A 19,451-nucleotide genomic window follows, 5' to 3' on the forward strand; every position below is an offset into this window, starting at 1 on the left:
CAGATTAGAAAAATCTCTAAATATGAACAATAAAAACTATATTTGTAACACAAAAGCCTCAAGTTCTGGACAATCATGAGCTCAAAAACCCTATGTTGGGTCAGGAGGAAAATCTCTGCTTTTGAATTTCACCTCAGATTAAAGCTGCGGTCACACTGCACTTTTCTCCCCATAGACTTCCATGCATACACACGCAAATGTGTCGAGCTGCCTTTCCCCTGCACACGGCATTCAGACAGGACTGTCGACATACGCCCCCTTGTGGCAGTCACACAGAATTTTCAGTTTTGTCATGCACCATGGGAGAGAAGTTGTTTTGGGTAATTTTCTGTAATTGATCATATTTCATGGCGGCACGGTGGCTCAAAGCATTGTCACCTCAGAGCAAGAAGGTCGCTGGTTCGAGTCCCAGCTGGTTCAGTTGGCATTTCTGTTTGGAGTTTGCATGTTGCATGCGCTATAGGTGAATTGAAGAAACTAAATTGGCCGTAGTGTATGATTGTGTGTGTGTGAATGAGTATGTATGGGTGTTTCCCAGTACTGGGTTGTGGCTGGAAGGGCATCCGCTGTGCTATACATATCCTGGAAATGTTGGCAGTTCATTCTTCTGTGGCAACCACTGATAAATAAGGGACTAGGCCGAAGGAAAATGAACGAATGGGATTTCCAAGTCATCACAGATTGTCTGCCGTTCGGGAGCAGAAGCAGATGGTCAGATTTTGATTAAAGATTACCAAAACAAGCAGTTTTTCTAAATGGATTAATTTACAGATTAATTATACAACTGAATGTGAGCACACAAAATAAACTTTGTACACTTTGATTTCATTGCATCTGAATTTGGCTAAAAAAAGCTAAGCATCCTCCAAAAGTGTTGACCCCCTGAAAGTCGCTGTATAATTTAGAAACATTACATTACAGAAATATATCAGCCGTGAAAAACATAATGAGGTTAATGGAGTCCATATTTAGAGTGAGCTGAGCTTATGATCCGAGTGCCATTAACCACAAACTCACTGAACCCTCAGATCCAGCAGGACTTTCACCTGAAGTCAGAGGGAAAGACCTTCAGTTCAGTTCATCTTTATTTCTCTAGCGCTTTTACAATGTAGATTGTGTTAAAGCAGCTTCACACAGAAGATTATAGTAAAATGAAACAGTAGTCCAGTTTTCAGAGACATGAAGATCAGCACATGAGAAACTGAAAAGAAGAGTCATTGATCATGACAGCATCTCAGATCCTCAATCATACAACAGTATCTGGATGCAGCCTTTATGATGCAAGCTGAAACTGCATCACTCAGCGATGCAATGTCAGACACAATGCACTCAAATGGAACGAGTGACGTCACGGTGAGGGGTAGGGTTAGGGTTAGGTGAGCGCATCAAAAAGCATTGGATGCAACGCAGATTGCACTGTACCAGGTCTGCATCCAGACCCCTCTATAATCAAATAAACAACCAACTACAGTTGAAGTCAGAATTATTAGCCGTCCTGTATATTTTTCCCTCAATTTCTGTTTAACAGATTTTTCAACACTGATTTAACTGATTTATTTTATCTGTTATGATGACAACAAATAATATTAGACTAGATATTCTTCAAGACACTTCTATACAGCTTAAAGTGACATTTAAAGGCTTAACAAGGTTAATTAGGGTAAAGTTAGGGTAATTAGGCAAGTCATTGTATAACATTGGTTTGTTCTGGAGACAATACAGAACAAATATTGCTTAAGGGGATAATAATGTTGACCTTAAAATGGTTTAAAAATATTTAAAAAATGCTTTTATTCTAGCTGAAATAAAACAAATAAAACTTTCTCCAGAAGAAAAAACATTATAGGAAATACTTTGAAAAATTCCCGAATCTGTTCAACATCATTCGGGAAATATTTGGAAAAAGAAGAAAAAACTTCTGTATTTTTTTAATGCATCTTTTATCTTCTCTTATAGCAAACAATAATGACGACCGACAAATTGCATTTAAAGAGACAGGCACCCAAATCTGAAAATTCTGTCATCATTTACTCATCCTCCACTTTTTTCAAACCTGTTTAAGTTTCTTTCTTCCTGAAATCTAAAACATGTAAATATATGGAAAATACATAACATAGTCAAGATTTGTATGCATGTATGAGTCTTTCAGAAACCGCTAATCTACTGGGATTTTCAGGCACAACCATCTCTAGGGTTTACAGACAAGGGGCCTGAACAAGCATCAGAATGGGGAAGAAAGGGGATTTAAGTGACTTTGAGCGTGGCATGGTTGTTGCTGCCAGACGAGCTGCTCTGAGTATTTCAGAAACTGCTGATCTACTGGGATTTTCACGCACAACCATCTCTAGGGTTTACAGAGAATGCTTCGACAAAGAGGAAATATCCAGTGAGCGGCAGTTCTGTGGGCGCAAATGCCTTGTTGATGCCAGAGGTCAGAGGAGAATGGCCAGACTGGTTCCAGCTGATAGAAAGACAACAGTAACTCAAATAAACACTCGCTACAACCGAGCTCTGCAGAAGAGCATCTCTGAACACACAACACGTCCAACCTTGAGGCGGATGGGCTACAGCAGCAGAAGACCACACCGGGTGCCGCTCCTGTCAGCTAAGAACAGGAAACTGAAGCTACAATTCACACAGACTCACCAAAACTGGACAATAGAAGATTGAACAAACGATGCCTGCTCTGATGAGTCTCCATTTCTGCTGACACATTCGGATTGTATAATATACAAGTGTATATACAATATAATATATAATACACACTTCACTAAAGCACTATAGATGTTATGATGACCAGCAGTATTGCCCTTGCAGGCTGCTTGAGAACACTCACATTCAACTGAACTACAATCCCATCATGCACTTCACTCACACACCAGTCCTGTACACCCATTCTCTAAGTAAACTACGTTTGAATCCTTACCTGGCTGGGTCAGTTGGCGTTTCTGTGCTAAGTTTGCATGTTCTCCCTGTTCACGTGGGTTACCTCCGGCTGCTCCGGTTTCCCCCACAGTCCAAAGACATGCGGTACAGGTGACCTGGGTAGGCTAAATTGTCCGTAGTTTATGTGTGTGAATGAGTGTGTATGGATGTTTCCCATAAATTGGTTGCGGCTGGAAGGGCATCGCAACGTAAAAACGTGCTGGATAAGTTGGCGGTTCATTCCGCTGTGGCAACCCCATATTAATAAAGGGACTAAGCTGAAAAAAAATGAATGAATGAATGAATGGATTCTTAACCCCGGATGCCCCCGGACACATCACAATAGCATTTATACTTAAACGTTTTGTGCGTGTGAAAAGCATAGTAAATGTTGGTAATCCTTTTTATAGTATTATCAAAGAAAATAAATGAATCATTAGCCTATAAGGATTCATTCTGTTATATATAAGACAACATCTGACACTGAGTGAGAATATGATATTATTATTTCTCTCTGACACTGTTTGCGCTGACAGAATTGAGGATTTTTGGCTCTGCTGTTGGTCTGAGATTCTGTAAAGCCTCTGCATCTCTGTTGCAGAGGAGAGAAACGCTGACTCAAGGCCTGTAACCAATAAACTCTAATCCTGGCACAGGTATCCAATCACACACACACACACACACACACACACACACACACACACACACACACACACACACACACACACACACACACACACACACACACACACACACACACACACTGCACACTCCTGAATACACTACCAATGTTAAAATAGTAATATGCATGGCAGTATAAAGTGTTAAGCATAAGCCCAGTTTTGTAATTATGGAGATCTGATATCTGATGGAGATTTATTCATGGAAAGTTTTTAAAGGAAATTGTTGCCATTTTCAATTAAAATAATCCAAAAACTGCAAAAAAAAAAGAGAAAATAAAATAAAAAAACAATTTTAAAGGAAAAATTGCTTGCAAAATGACTGTATGGCAACAGACAGTATTATTTGAAAATAACAGAGCAGTACCGTACTTCAACAACATAATAAAATAATTTGAAGATATGCAAATGACTAAAATAGTTAGTTTTACAGTAATTCTACTGTAGTAGGAAATACAGCAACTACCGTTAACTGTCAACAGTAAGTTACCGTCAATTTGACGATACATTTGTTAGAGTGTAAAATGGCACCAATGTTCAACTGTAATAGACCATTTCCCTCCAAAACCTCAAATATGTTAATGAACAGTTTCCGTATTTTGTGATTCGTACGTGTTTTCAGTGTATGGGTTATGGGTTTTCGAACATTACCTTTCATGTAGGGTGTAATGTCAACTCTGTTATGGATGAATTTAGTATTGTGTAGAAATAACAATAAATTATTGCAAGAAATAATATGGGTAGTTAATTACTACTTGTTAATAAATTGTATTGTTATAGCCCCGCTTAGATTTTTTTTTCTATTTTAAATATTTCCCAAATTATGTTTAACAGAGCAAGGAAATTTTCACAGTATGTCTAATAATATTTTTTTCTATTGAAAAAAGTCTCATTTCTTTTATTTAGGCCAGAAGAAAGTGATTTTTAATTTTTTAAACACCATTTTAAGGACAGAATTATTAGCCCCTTAAACCTAGTTAACCTAATTAACCTAGTTAAGCCTTTAAAGTCACTTTAAGCTGTATAGAAGTGTCTGAAGAATATCCAGTCAAATATTATTTACTGTCATCATGACAAAGATAAAATAAATCAGTTATCAGAAACAAGTTACTAAAACTATAATGATTAGAAATGTGTTGAAAAGAATCTGCTATATATATATATATATATGGAGGCCATGGCCTCCATTAGCCGTTCTTTACAATTTTGCCACTGTGTGGATTAACACTGAATGTGTGTCATTGTTATTACTTGGGGTTAGGGTTAAGAATATAGCAATATGCTAGTGTTTAACTGCATTATTTTATTGCAGTCCTGCATTGGGCTCACACATATACTCTTAAAGCTACTTCATCGGATCAATCAGCACAGATTAGCCTCATGCAAAGAAACAAATGAATCACTGAATGAATCATACGAGAGTCATTGTGATAATTACGTCAAAATAAATGCATATTATAAGAGAATGAAAGTGTTTTTTGACCTTGAACGCATATCAGCGTGTTGTTGGAGACCCCCAAACCCAAAATATGACCTTTTATAATGCATAATAGGGGCTCTTTAAAGACGCTCCGGTATTATACAACACCAACCCGGACAATATATCACTTTAAACTATTAAAAATGTCAATAAAAGTCACTTTTTCAAACATTTCAAGGTTAAAAGTTGTCAAGCTCCCATAATGCAATTCAAAAGCACTTAAAAAGTGGGAAAAATAAATAACATGAAACATAAAATACAGAAAACTGCTAATTTATGGATATTTTTTGCAGTGTTTATTTCTGCATTTGCTGTCACACTTTAAATCTCCCCTGTGCTGCACATTTATAGAGCTGCACTGTGATAAAAAGGTCATAGAGACCCGTTCAGCTCCAGCGGTTCAGTGTCGCCACTAAATATATGTTGAGAGCTAATTTGTCTTCATTTGCAGGCTTGCTCTGTCGTAAAGCAGCATTACTCCTGTCGCAGCAAAGGAAGGTTTTTTAGCCCCGGGAAACAGTCTCTGGCTAAATATGAGCGTTTATTTCAGTTAAAGGCAGTGATTTGGCTGGCCGCTGTTTAATCACCAGCTCATGCATTAATTAATCTGTTAATGGATGCCATTAATCTCTCTCTGGGGCTTTCAACATCTGTTTATTTACATGCTCGTCTGGATAAAATCTTGCCTTTTCTGAATAAAAGAGTGCGAGTCTAATGAAGCTCTTATCTGACTTTTAAATATGTGGGTATGAATGTAAGATTCAGGCATTTGAATTGCATATGAAAGGTCAGTGCATTTTGATTACAAAGTTTTAATATAAGCGCATAAATTGATGGATAGTTTAGAAGCATCACATTGAATAGTGATTTCAAATAAAGGCATGTGCTTGATTGTTGTATTAAGTGAAAAAGGGTTTAATATAAAAAATAATGAAGTATACAAATTAAATAAATAAAAAAGTAACTAATAAGCAATATAATAATAATAATTATATACATATACATATATATATATATATATATATATATATATATATATATATATATATATATATATATATATATATATATATATATATATATATACAGGGCTTTACATTAACACCCGCCAACCCTCCAAATGCGGTAGATTTCGGCGGTGGCGGGTAAGACAGACACTCGCCACTTTGGCTGGTTAATAATAATTTTCCCAGATACTAATTCTTAAAAGCAGGGTTCGACAATAAGGATGGTCCAATATGCATGCACAGGCGATCGAGAAGCAACACGACTGACAAAAATAATTGCGTGAGCAAAGCAGGTGAATACCGAATGAGAGGATAATCACTTGCGCTAACAGCTGAGGTGATGCGCGCGACTGTTTATATCGCGTGCGCGCGCCCGTTTTTGTTTGTGAAGCAACTGTCTAGAAACACATCGATTGATGCGATCGATTCTCTTTCAAACAGACTGAACAAAAAGGGAGGAACATGCACCTATAGTCCTGCTGCTTTCCAGAGTTCCAGAGTCGACTTATTGTAAGCAGCGCAAGTTGCTTTCGGTTTAACCATTCTTTGAAAAGATAATTTATGGGTCTATCATTAACCATGCGTGTGTGATCATCCTTTCATTATCACACAGTATGTTTTTTACCTGCTTTCTTTTGCATTAATATGGTTTAATTATCATTTTTTACAATAACGTTGCTTTAATGAGTGAATAACTCCCCATTTATGTGTAGTTAACTGGTTAGCTAATTTTAATGTGTAGCTAAACCAGGACACATGACTGTGCATATGTTTTGTTAAATAAAAAGTATTGTATTCAGCTATATTTATCATGTTTTCACACATTTAAAATTTGTGGCTAAGAAATAATTAACTGTTTATTTATGGTGTGGTCAGAGAGAAATTGGGTAAATCCTTCATTTTGGGCTCTGAAAATTATGAAAACTAATTGTAATATTTGAAAGCCTGACCCATTTGCTCATGATTATTGAGCAAGCTCATACACGACACACAAAAAGTGAAATGAATGAGGAGGCATGTAGAGATAACACAAACTCTAAATCAAGTAATTTTAGCATGTCAAAGTCATATTTATGTGTATAACATATTTTCCCAACACTAAAATTGTGGCTAGTGAAAATGGCAAGTGGCTAGCAATGTTGGAAAACTACTAGCCACAGGCTGGTGATCAAAAAAGTTAATGTTAAGCCCTGTATATATATATATATATATATATATATATATATATATATATATATATATATAGATAGATAGATAGATAGATAGATAGATAGATAGATAGATAGATAGATAGATAGATAGATAGATAGATAGATAGATAGATAGATAGATAGATAGATAGATAGATAGATATATGAAAAACAAATACTAAAAATAAACCAATAGTTGTATTCAGTGAGTTTTTTTTAAGTAAAATTTTTATATTAATAATTAATATTATAATTGATAAATAAAATATATATAAATAAAAAAAGAAATAGTAAACAAACATAAACCAACTGGACCCTCCCCTTTTTGATCTAGCTATAGTTACTAGACACAGCCCTTGATGTGGGAATTAATCTTGATTAAATTGACTCATTTGAATTCTGCCGAAGGCATTCAGTATGTGTGTGCTACCCAAATAATGACTAAAAGTATGTCTTTGAGAACGGGTTTCTCAAGCCAGGTAGTGCATTAGACCAGGGGTCCATCTCCTGTTTCCAAAATGCATCACAAACTGCTTGAGAAACTGTTCTGCTCTGATAATTGGTGATGAAAATAAATGATGTTCAGTAAGATGTACTTGTGTTTACTCACTGCTTATTCAGTTAAACATAAATGTTGAATCCAGAAGATCCAGAAGGGCATCCTGCTGATTTGATTCAAAAGGACACTTTTTTTTTTTGTCAGACGGCTCACCGGATTGACTTTCATTCACCCTCATTCATTTTAAAAAGCACCCGCTCCATTTTATTTGTCTATGTTTTACTGGAACGCAGGAACTCTACAGGTGCCTGATAGTTAGATGTGGAGTTAACATTAATCAGATTCACTCTAGTCAACTGCATTCATGTTAGCACGTCACGTTTGATGTGGTAATTTCACAGTAGAAATAAACAGGTTCAAAGACTCATTCTGCCCCCTATAGTGCAACTCGGTCAGGTAAACATCCGCGCTAAAATATCAAGGTGAAAGTCATCATAGCTTGCATTGAACAAACGCAGTACCCAACCCAACTTTGAGAATAGATTAACACCGATATATATATATTTTTTTAATCGTCCGATAAAAGTCTCGCGTTAACGCTAATAATGGCCCACCACTAAATATATATATACATATATAATTATAATTAATAGATAAAACTATATAAATAAATAAATAAATAAATAAATAATCCAACAGGAACCCGTCCCTTTTTGATATTGCTGTAATTAAGGCTGGTTTATACTTCTGCATCGAGAGATCAGCGTGAATCGCAGTGTGCACCCCTTGTGCATAGTCGTGCATTTTTACTTCTGCACCCTGTTTTTGTTGCTCTGCAATAACACTTCTGAAACGCTAGCTGGCAGTAGGTTATGTTCCTCTATGTCAGATTTCTTCACAGATTTAGTTTTTTATTCTGAACACTAGTTTAAAGGGTCACAAAACACCAAAACACATGTGTTGAGCTGTTGACAGTCGTATATGTGTCCCACACTGCTAAAAACACTATTGGGACACCTATATTTCACTAAAAAGTGTAAATTGGTTGTTTTTGCGTTATTTCAAGCAAATTCGTACTTCCTGTTTGAAACGAATTTTTGAAGCTGCGTCACGGTCATGACATAATAGCGTGTATTCCAGCGTGCAGACTGGACATCTGTGCCAGAGTGAGTCTTATTACGTCTTACAGTGTGCTGCATTAATGCATGAGTAAGACTTGGTTCAAACCAATCAGCGCGCTCTATTGTGCAACTTCATTAATATTCATTTCTGTGTTTGCACGACATGGACGCCACGTTGTGTTGCCAAAACAAGCGTGAAGTGTTGCTTTTATAGTTTGGTGCCATTAAGTTTTGTTTTCTTTTTCTCTCTGTGAGAGCTCAGACTCACGTGTGGATTAACAGTGTACGCGACGCTCGACAACAATAACTTACGTGTCTAAGGAGGATTATTGTTTACCTGAGAGCTGTTCTCATCTGCAAACGCTGAGATCGGATTCGCTTGTAGTTTTCTCTTCATAAAGACGCGGCTCTAGTTGCTTCTCTTTCTTTCCTGATAAATGAAATAACATGAGTTGGGGTGTCTTCCCCGAGCTCAGAGCCCTCTCCCTGGACAGCACGCCAAATACGCATATTCTTAAAACATCTGTAAGTGTGAAAAGGAGCGCGTCAGCATCAGCCACAGCCACAGCAAGGGTTATGCAACCGCATGAAAGTTGCGCCGGACCATACGCGTGAACTTGACGCAGAAATATAAATGAGTTTTACTAGCCACACCCCTTGACATTAATTGGCTGCATAAGTATTTTGGGTGTGGCCAAAAGCATTTTCAGAACAGGTGTGAACCTATACTGGCCTCACGGTTCGGTTAAGATTATCATGCCTTCGATTCGGTTCAATTCGATATCTCGGTGCATCACGGTGCATTGACGATGCTTTCCATACACAGTGTTATATTTTAGGGGGGAGGCTATAACATGCTGTCTGTATAAACACACAGACACACAGCACCACACTGTCTCTCATTCAAACACATACACAAACATAGACAGCACCAAACAAATAAACAAACACACACACACACACACACATACACACATATTTAAGCCCTCACAACAGGGAGAGCTCGCGCTGAGCGGAGCAGAAAAACAAAAAAATGAAAAAAATAAGCACTTTTCCGACGGTCCCTTACTGAGAGCTCCTCTCAGCGCGAGCTCTCCCGGCTAAACACATACTGCGAGGGCTTAAATGGAGCAGTGCCCGTAATGTCGAGCGAAAAAAAGAGAAAGACAGCTGTGAAACATAACCAGCTCCTGAGTGTTGTAAATACTCGCGCTCACCTCCCTCGTGAAAGAGCGCATAGGAGATAAATGACGTCAGTACATAATAACCGGTTATGATTATTACTGAACCCATACCGAATTGTCCGCATCTGCATCGCGGTGCACCGAAGAAATAATTAATTTTGACACCCCTAATTTTCAGTATAACTTTACAATTTACTTTTCTTTGTATCAATTCAATTCAATTCAGCTTTATTTGTATAGCGCTTTTACAATGTAGATTGTGTCAAAGCAGCTTCACATAAATGGTCATAGTAACTGGAATAGTGTGGTTCAGTTTTTAGTGTTTAAGTTCAGTTCAGTTCAGTTTAGCTCAGTTCAGTGTGATTTAATCATTACTGAGAGTTCAAACACTGAAGAGCAAATTCATCGATGCGCAGCTCTACCAATCCTGAACCATGCAAGGCAGTGGCGACAGCGGAGAGGGAAAAAAAAACTTCACCTGATGGGAGTGAAGAAAAAAAACCTTGAGAGAACCAGACTCAGTTGGGCACGACCATTTTAATTTCTCCGCTGGCCAAAAGTCTTGTGCAGAACTTCATTCGCCGTGGTTTATGCTGGAAGATGGCCTCAATGAAGACTCGTCTGTCCCTGGAGCGTCGCTGGAATCAGACTCATGTTCTCCACTCCCCACGACCATCAGCTCCTATCCAACAGAATCAAAATGCGTAAATTCTACACACAGTGCATTGTAAAGTGCTAAGCGTGTTAGTAGTCATTCTGAAAATGTGTTAAAGGAGACCTATTCTGCCCTTTTTTTCCAAGATGTAAAATAAGTCTCTGATGTCCCTTGCATGCATGTGTGAAGTTTCAGCTCAAAATAGCACACAGATAATGTCTTCTAACTCTCTGAAACTAACCCTTTTAAGCTTTTGATGCTAATTGTGCTGTTTGGTGACCAGGGCCGCTGCTGGCCAAAAGGGTGCCCTATGCGAAATTTTACTGTGGTGCCCCCACAGAGGAACAAAAATCACACAAACATATGCATTTAAACATTTATTTATTTATTTTTATTTATATACGTAAATATGCATATAAACACTCAAGATTGTACTTAAACATTCAAATGTTTACATTACAACATATAAAAAATAAACACTGACATGTCTTCTGCAGAAGCATTTCTAATTTCAAGCATTTACAAAAGGTAAGGAATAAAACCCTCTCTGTACCTGTAGAGATAGACGGTCCTCAGGGCTGCTGTGCAGCTGCTGAAGCAGTGCCGGTCATTCCACCTCATTTTCTTTTGTGACAAAATTCAGCATTGAACCTCCATGTAAAATACAAAAGAAATTAGTCACTTAAAGAAAAACTCAGCTAGTCAAGCACTCTTCAGAATGTGTCTAAACTACAACCAACATGTGGATTTAACTTGCACTCTCTATGGTGACAAAAGCTGGCCCTTGCTTTCAGAATAAATCAAAGACATTTGTGGTTTTTAAGAATTATTGTGTGCATCTTAAACAAAAAACTTTGTTTACATTCAGAAAAAAAATTATAATTAATGAATTCATGCAATAATAATATTATTGATATTTCAGAAATCACAGAATGTTTAGTAATTTCATAAAGTACAAAAATGAAAAACCGGCCTATTAAAAACACATTAATCCACTGATGTACAGACAAAAGAGACTTTACTGTCATTGCAGTGATACAAGCAATAACAACAGCAGCAATAAGAAATTGTCACATTAGAATTATACGATTCTATCTGACATTTTTGTCAAAATTGAGTTATTTGACATTCTTATTAAATTACAACTTATTTACATTATGGGATGCTTTTTTATAAGTTGTTTACATTTTAGGACTTTCTTTTACTGTTTGCTATGGAATGCAAAAACTTTGAAGCTCAATATCTCAAAATCATTCAGAACGCAGATGAAACCTTATAATTCCAAGGTGACGAAATGTAAAAAAAAAAAAGACAAAACAATAAACAATGATAACTGCAGAGAATTATGTAATATTCAACATAATAACTATATAATAATAAATAACAGATACAGTGAAATAATCGTGCAGTGCATGTGTATGTAGCTGGTGTGCAAACAAAATAGTAAATTACTGCACAAGTTAATAAAATAATTGAGTTTGTGTAATCATCAGCAACATGGGGAAGAGGAGCAAACGTGAAAAGTCATAGAACATGTCCTGTCATAGTTTAAAGCACAATGCACAGCTGCAAAGCAAAAACTGAACAACAACACAAAAGGTAGATTGGTGCAGTTGTGGCGAAGTTTAAACGTTAGCCTCGCTAATTTACTTACTAATATACAACCAAAAATATGTTTTCCAGGTTCATGGAAGATACCTGAAAGTGATGCACGGGATTCATCTTGTTCTTTTTTCCTCTTCTCGGCTCCGGACTGCTGTTGTCTTTTACAGGGCAAAGAGCTGCAGTTTGCATCAATTATAAGTACGTGCAGCTAACAGCCGCAAAGATAAGTGGACCGGGCCGCGCGCACGCGGCTATGCGCGTACATGGAAAAAATGACATCACATGTTTGTTTTTGTGTCCGTCATAATTTTTATTTTTTTAAATGTATTTGACAACATATTATCAGTATACATTTTATTTACACTCAGATTATGTTAATATTATTGAATAAATATATATATTTTTTTTTTGAGCAGCTGAGATGGTGCCCCCCTTCAGAGTTAAGGCCCTACGCAGCCTGCGTACTCTGCGTATAGGGAGCGGCGGTACTGTTGGTGAATGTCACTTTAAATTCAAATGAGATTGCGCTCTTTACAGAAGAGGGCAGAGCTACAAATGCATATGCATCAGATTCAAAGCTCTATTAGACAGACGGCTGCTTCTCACTCAGGGCTGTTTATGCTAATGAGGGAGAGATGGTCACTAGTGGGTGGAGCTTTCCCCCTATGGATGACACGTACAAGGGGAGAATGTCAATCAAAGTGTTTCTGCAGACTGTTTTCAACAAGTCTTATGATAAACAATACCATTAACCACTAGAGGCTGGTTATATTCACACACTGCAGACACACAACTGTGTTTAAAAACTCTGTAAATGTGATTTTTGCATAATGGGTCCTCTTTAAAGCACATGTGTGTGAGATAATCCGCTTTATCCTGAAAGTGTCAGTATGTTGACGTTGAGCTGGATCAAACTCAGAGCTTCTTAAGTATGTGAATCTAATCCGTGACTCAACACAACACACACAAATCAGCATAATCCACTCTTTCCTGCTGTTTCACCTTCTCTCGGGTGAACAGGTGACTTTTCCAAATGTCAACGCCTGCCAGAATCCCAAAGCAGATGATCAAGCTGACAGAGAGAGAAAAAGAAAGAAAGAGAGATATTTGTAAATATACTGATTATTATTGTTTTTTTTTACTGTTTTATCCTAAAAATGTACAGTTTATTCTGATCTTTTTTGTATTGATTTATATGAATAATTAATGTTGAATAATAATATAATATATTAAATATTAATGTGATATATTGAATATGATGTATTGTTGATATTTTATTTAATTATTATATATAAATATCAGCTTTTTATTACTACTACTATTTACTGTGTGAACTGTTTATTTTAATTTTTTTATTATATATGTATGTTACTTTTCATGCAAACTTTATAACTGCTTTGGCAATACATTTGTAACAATTGTCATACCAATAAAGCAATTATTGAATAGAGAGAGAGAGAGAGAGAGAGAGAGAGAGAGAGAGAGAGAGAGAGAGAGAGAAATGAAAATAAATGATGCACATGTGAATCAAACTGAAAACACAAGCAGGTGTGAAGCCTTGCAAAGGTCAAGAGTTCAAATCCAGAGGAATGCATAAACTAAATGATTATATATTGCATAACTTGAATGCAACAAAAGTAACTCTGGATAAAAGTGTCTGCCAGATGCACATACAGTTGAAAGCAGAAGTTTCCATACACTTAATAAAAAGGCACATAAACATTAAAAAAGTCAGATGTTAATGTGACTAAACTTTTTCATTTTTCTTTTACTTCTAGGTTAGTTTGGATGATCATATTAGTTTCAATAATGAGAGAGATATTGTTTGAAAAATTGTTATAACTTTTCTTGAAAGTCAAGTTTGGTGTCAAGGTTTTGGAAATGTCTAATTGGCTAATTGACAACAATTGAGTTATTCGGAGGCACAACTGTAGAATAATATTTAAGGAAATCCTCAAACACACTGCTTCCTTGTGGGAAAAGCAACAAGCCATAATCAACAACAAAGCCAGATTACAATAAGCTAAATTACACTGGGGCAAAAAAAAAAAAAAAAAAAAGTAATTTTTGAGACATGTCCTGTGGTCTGATGGAACTAAGACTGAACTATTTGGCCATAATGACCAGTGTTACATTTGGAGGACAAAGGGGAACGCTTACAAGCCTAGGAACACCATCCCAACTGTGAAGTATGGGGGCAGCATCATGTTGCGGGGCTGTTTTGCTGCAGGAGGGACTGGTCCACTTCACAGCATAGATGGCATCATGAAAAAAGAACACTATGGAGAAATACTGAAGCAACATCTCAAGACATCAGCCAGGAAATTAAAACTTGGCCACAAATGGGTCTTGCAAACAGACCATGACCCTAAGCATACTGCCAAATTAGTTAAAAGGTGCTTTAAGGACAACAGAGTGAAAGTTTTGGAGTGGCCATCACAAAGCCCTGATCTCAATCCTGTAGAAAATTTGTTGGCAGAGTTTAAAAAGCTTGTGCGAGCAAGACAGCCAACAAATCTGACTCAGTTTCACCAATTCTGTCAGGAGGAAAGGGCCAAAAATTTCTTCAAACTATAGTGAGAAGCTTGTGGAAGGAGACCCAAAACATTTGACCAAAGTTATACAGTTTAAAAGCAAAACTAAAAAAATACCAAGGAAATGTGTGTAAACTTTTGACTGTCTAGAAATTAATCAAAAATGCAAAATAAACAAAAAAATTCTCTCATTATTCTGGCATTTAGCAAATGTAAATGATTTAGGTAATCCTAACCGACATAAAATAGTAAACGTTTAGTATAATTAAACATCAGAATTTTTTAAACAATGGTTGTGTTGCTTTTTTTGAGTGTATCTAAACTTCTGGTTTCAACTGTATATATTATTACAATGTAATGTAACACTCTTGTTCTAAATCTAAAGCTCTTTGCTCTTACATAGACTTATTTATATGTACAGTTCAATAGTATGTTCTACAGTGACAGTAATCTGCTGAGACGAGGAACAGTTACACTGTAAACACCAATCACATGTAGAAACAAAAAATTAATTAGGCCAAACATTAGTAACGTATACAGCATAAAAAACATACCCACTGTATGTAAATAATTATAATAATAATAAAAAACATGTAAAGCTTAATATTTTCTTTACAATACAGTGAAGAACACAGTTGTTTGTGTGGGGTCTCAGGGGCGAGAAGTGTCGATTTCCTGCAGAAGTGCCATGTGTCGTAATTCGACTTCTCATCAATTAGAAATGATCAGACAGGAGGTTTTGAATATTAGAAAATAGACTTTATTCTCCATAATAAAGCCGAGAAAGAGCAAAGCAGACCCCAGAGCATTCTGAAGTCTCTCCTGCTCCTTCTAAAGTATCCGTGTTCTCCATAATCTTTATACAGGTAATTATGACACACCCCTTTGTGTCTCTTTTTAACTCTTGACCATTTTTGAATAGGTTTTCTAGTCTAAGGGGTCCTGCTATTCTTGGCTCTCAGCCCACTAGCTCATGTCAACAGAGATGTTACAGGTCTATGTCAGCAAAGTATAGATGCAACTTATGCAAAGGAACTAAGTGTTTACATACATTGTTATGATAGGATAATAACTTGATAATATGTTACTCATTCTAACTTCTGACACATATAGCTTCATACAAGTATTTAACATATATAATCAGTGCTTTACATATTCAGTTATTCTACACAATCAGTCACTCAGCCTTCTAGTGTTGCTCCTGTGCAGGCGTACTCATCTTACACAGACATATCACTGTATTTTTAACACAGGCTGGCATGTTTGCTGCAAACACTACATACATTTTGAGAAGAGAAAATTAACTGCTTTACATTTAGAAAATACTTCACACTGAGAGAATAAAATCTTCTTCACATGCAGCCATAGGGTTGGTCATCATACAATTTGCAGCGCTAGGCTCTGAAGAATTTCTCAATTCTTTTTATAGGAATTTAGGATTCAGAAAAGATGAAAATGGGGTAAGTACAAACTACAAATTGTGAATGGGTGGAAAACTAGTTTTGAAAAGTTCAAGGCTGAGAAATACCTTCTGGTTTTGGAAATTTTACTGTGTAGTTTTGCATTTTGAGTTAAGGGGTTTCAGAAATCACCAGACAAGAAACGAGTTTGTAAGCAGTTGGAAAACACAGTTTTCATTCATTCATTCATTCATTCATTCATTCATTCATTCATTCATTCATTCATTCATTCATTCATTCATTCATTCATTCATTCATTCATTCATTCATTCATTCATTCATTCATTCATTCATTCATTCATTCATTCATTCATTCATTCATTCATTCATTCATTCATTCATTCATTCATTCATTCATTCATTCATTCATTCATTCATTCATTCATTCATTCATTCATTCATTCATTCATTCATTCATTCATTCATTCATTCATTCATTCATTCATTCATTCATTCATTCATTCATTCATTCATTCATTCATTCATTCATTCATTCATTCATTCATTCATTCATTCATTCATTCATTCATTCATTCATTCATTCATTCATTCATTCATTCATTCATTCATTCATTCATTCATTCATTCATTCAATTATTCATTCATTCATTCATTCATTCATTCATTCAATTATTCATTCATTCATTCATTCATTCATTCATTCAATTATTCATTCATTCATTCATTCATTCAATTATTCATTCATTCATTCATTCATTCATTCTCTGCCGCTTTTCCGGGGCCGGGTCGCAAAGGCAGCAGTCTTAGGAGAGAACCCCAGACTTCCCTCTCCCCAGACACGTCCTCCAGTTTTGCATTTTGAGTTAAGGGGTTTCAGAAATCACGAGACAAGAAACGAGTTTGTAAGCAGTTGGAAAACACAGTTTTCATTCATTCATTCATTCATTCAATTATTCATTCATTCATTCATTCATTCATTCATTCATTCATTCTCTGCCGCTTTTCCAGGGCCGGGTCGCAAAGGCAGCAGTCTTAGGAGAGAACCCCAGACTTCCCTCTCCCCAGACACGTCCTCCAGACCCTTCGGGGGGATCCCGAGGCGTTCCCAGGCCAGCCGAGAGACATAGTCCCTCCAGCGTGTCCTGGGTCTTCCCCGAGGCTGCCTCCCTAGGTAGGCGTCCAGGAGGCATCCGAAACAGATGCCCGAGCCACCTCAGCTGACTTCTCTCGATGTGGAGGAGCAGCGACTCTACTCCGAGCTCCTCCCAGGTGCCAGAGCTCCTCACCCTATCCATAAGAGTGCGCCCTGCCACTCCTCCCTGAACCACCCCCTTATCGTGGTGGTGGGGGGGTTGCCTTGGGTCTCCCAAGGCAAACAGGTCTTAGGTGACAGGTCAGACCAAGTGCGGTCCAAAAACCCCTTATGAGTTCTACAACATCAAGGACCGTGACGTCTCCCGGTATGGCGCAGCCGGGGCACCACCCTGGAGCCAGGCCAGGGGTTGGGGCTCGTATGAGAGCGCCTGGTGGCCAGGTTTTTTCCCACAGAACCCGGCCGAGCTTAGCCCGAAGGAGCGACGTGGGACCATCCTCCCGCAGGCCCACCACCTGCAGGGAGAGCAGTAAGGGCCCGGTGCATTGTGGAACGGAGGGTGGTCGAAGGTTAGGACCACGACAACCAGATCGTCAGGCACAGAAACTGGAAAAAACACTATTAAACATTTTTATATTTCTGTAGTGCGTATTTGTTCTACTCAGCTTTCTGTTGTTCTTAGTTTCTACACCATTTTATTCTTAGCAAGAATGAAGATCAGGTAAACGCTAATACTATTTGCACACACCACTGTGTAGATAATTACAGATGTGACGTGTGTGAGTGCACAAAAGACAGCATTAACATTCTGTGGTCTGCATGAAGGTTTTGCGATGACATCAGACGGTCTGTGTGTTGTGTTGAAGAGCGCCGGGTCGTTTCTTTGGCCAAACAGAGCGAGTGTAAAGGCCTTTAGAGCTCATTGTGTTAATTGGCTCCTCAGAGGAGGGCAGTAATCATGTGTTCAGAGCAGCTGTATGGAGGGTTTCTGTCAAAGCAGACCCAGAATTCCCTCTGAAACGGAGGCTGTGTGTGTGTGTGTGTGTGTGTGTGTCAGAGGCCCTTGATCGGCCCTCTGCTCTACAGCATCTGTGTGCAAATGAAGCAGCGCTGATGCAAACTACTGCACACATGAAGATGAGTGTTTGTGTGTGTCGATCTGTGTGGTATTTGTCTGCATATATGCGTGTGTGTGTGTGTATGTGTGTGCATTGGTCTGTTTCTGTGGGTATGAGTTTGTTTGTCTCTGTGTTTGTGTGTATGCATTGCACATGTCCGTCTGTGTGTGTGTGTGTGTGTCTCTGTGTAAACGTGTCTGTCTGTGGGTATGTGTGGTATATATGCATATCTGTATGTGCATGTGCCTGTGCATATGTGTGTGCAAATGTCTGTTTGTGTGCGCGTGTGTGTGTGTGTCTCTGTGTTTGTGTCCGTGAGTGCATATGTCTGTGTATGTGTTTGTTCGCATATGTCTGTTTCTGTGGGTGGGTGTGTGTGTGTGCACATGTATGTTTATGTGCTGTGTCTATACGTGGTAAATGTCAGTCAGTATGTGTGTGTGTATGCATATATGTGTGTGTATGCATGCGTTTCTGTGTGTGCGCATATGTCTGTTTCTATGGGTTTGCATGTATGTGTGTGTAGATATGTATGTTTTTGTGTATATGTATGTGTATGCATGGTTCATATGTCAGTCAGTATGTGTGTGCATGTGTCTGTGTATATGTGGGTGTGTATATGTCTGTATGTGTGTATTTACAGTGTCAGTGTGTGTGTGTGTGCATGTGTCGGTGTATATGCATCTGTGTGTGTCTGTACGCACATGTCTATACCCATGTCTACCCGTGTGTGTGTGCATGTGCATGTGTTTTAGTGTGCGTATATGTGCATGATATCTGCAGGAGTCCTGTAGTGTGTATTAAGACCACAACTCCCATGATTCCACACTCAGTCATGCTATCATCACAATACGCCTTTGTTTGTTTTGAATATCCGCGCTCTAGTGGACAAAATGACACCCTGTCCTTTTGCACAACCCTATTGTAATCACTATAATA

The 19,451-nt window shown here is 37.7% G+C and overlaps 1 protein-coding gene across 7 annotated transcripts in view; it reads right to left on the reverse strand.

Annotated features, from left to right (window-relative positions):
• ncana (neurocan a) overlaps positions 1–19,451 on the reverse strand; it is a 248,356-nt gene that overhangs the window by 164,963 nt on the left and 63,942 nt on the right. For 2 of the 7 annotated variants that reach the window (XM_073931828.1, XM_073931823.1), the window contains exon 3: positions 13,349–13,418. The exons of the other annotated variants lie outside the window; for them this stretch is intronic. The gene's annotated coding sequence lies outside the window, so the exon portion shown is untranslated. The remainder of the gene's footprint in view (positions 1–13,348; positions 13,419–19,451) is intronic. 7 annotated transcript variants of the gene reach the window in all.

Source organism: Danio rerio, chromosome 2 (assembly GCF_049306965.1).
Source record: "Danio rerio strain Tuebingen ecotype United States chromosome 2, GRCz12tu, whole genome shotgun sequence".
NCBI lineage: Eukaryota > Metazoa > Chordata > Actinopteri > Cypriniformes > Danionidae > Danio > Danio rerio.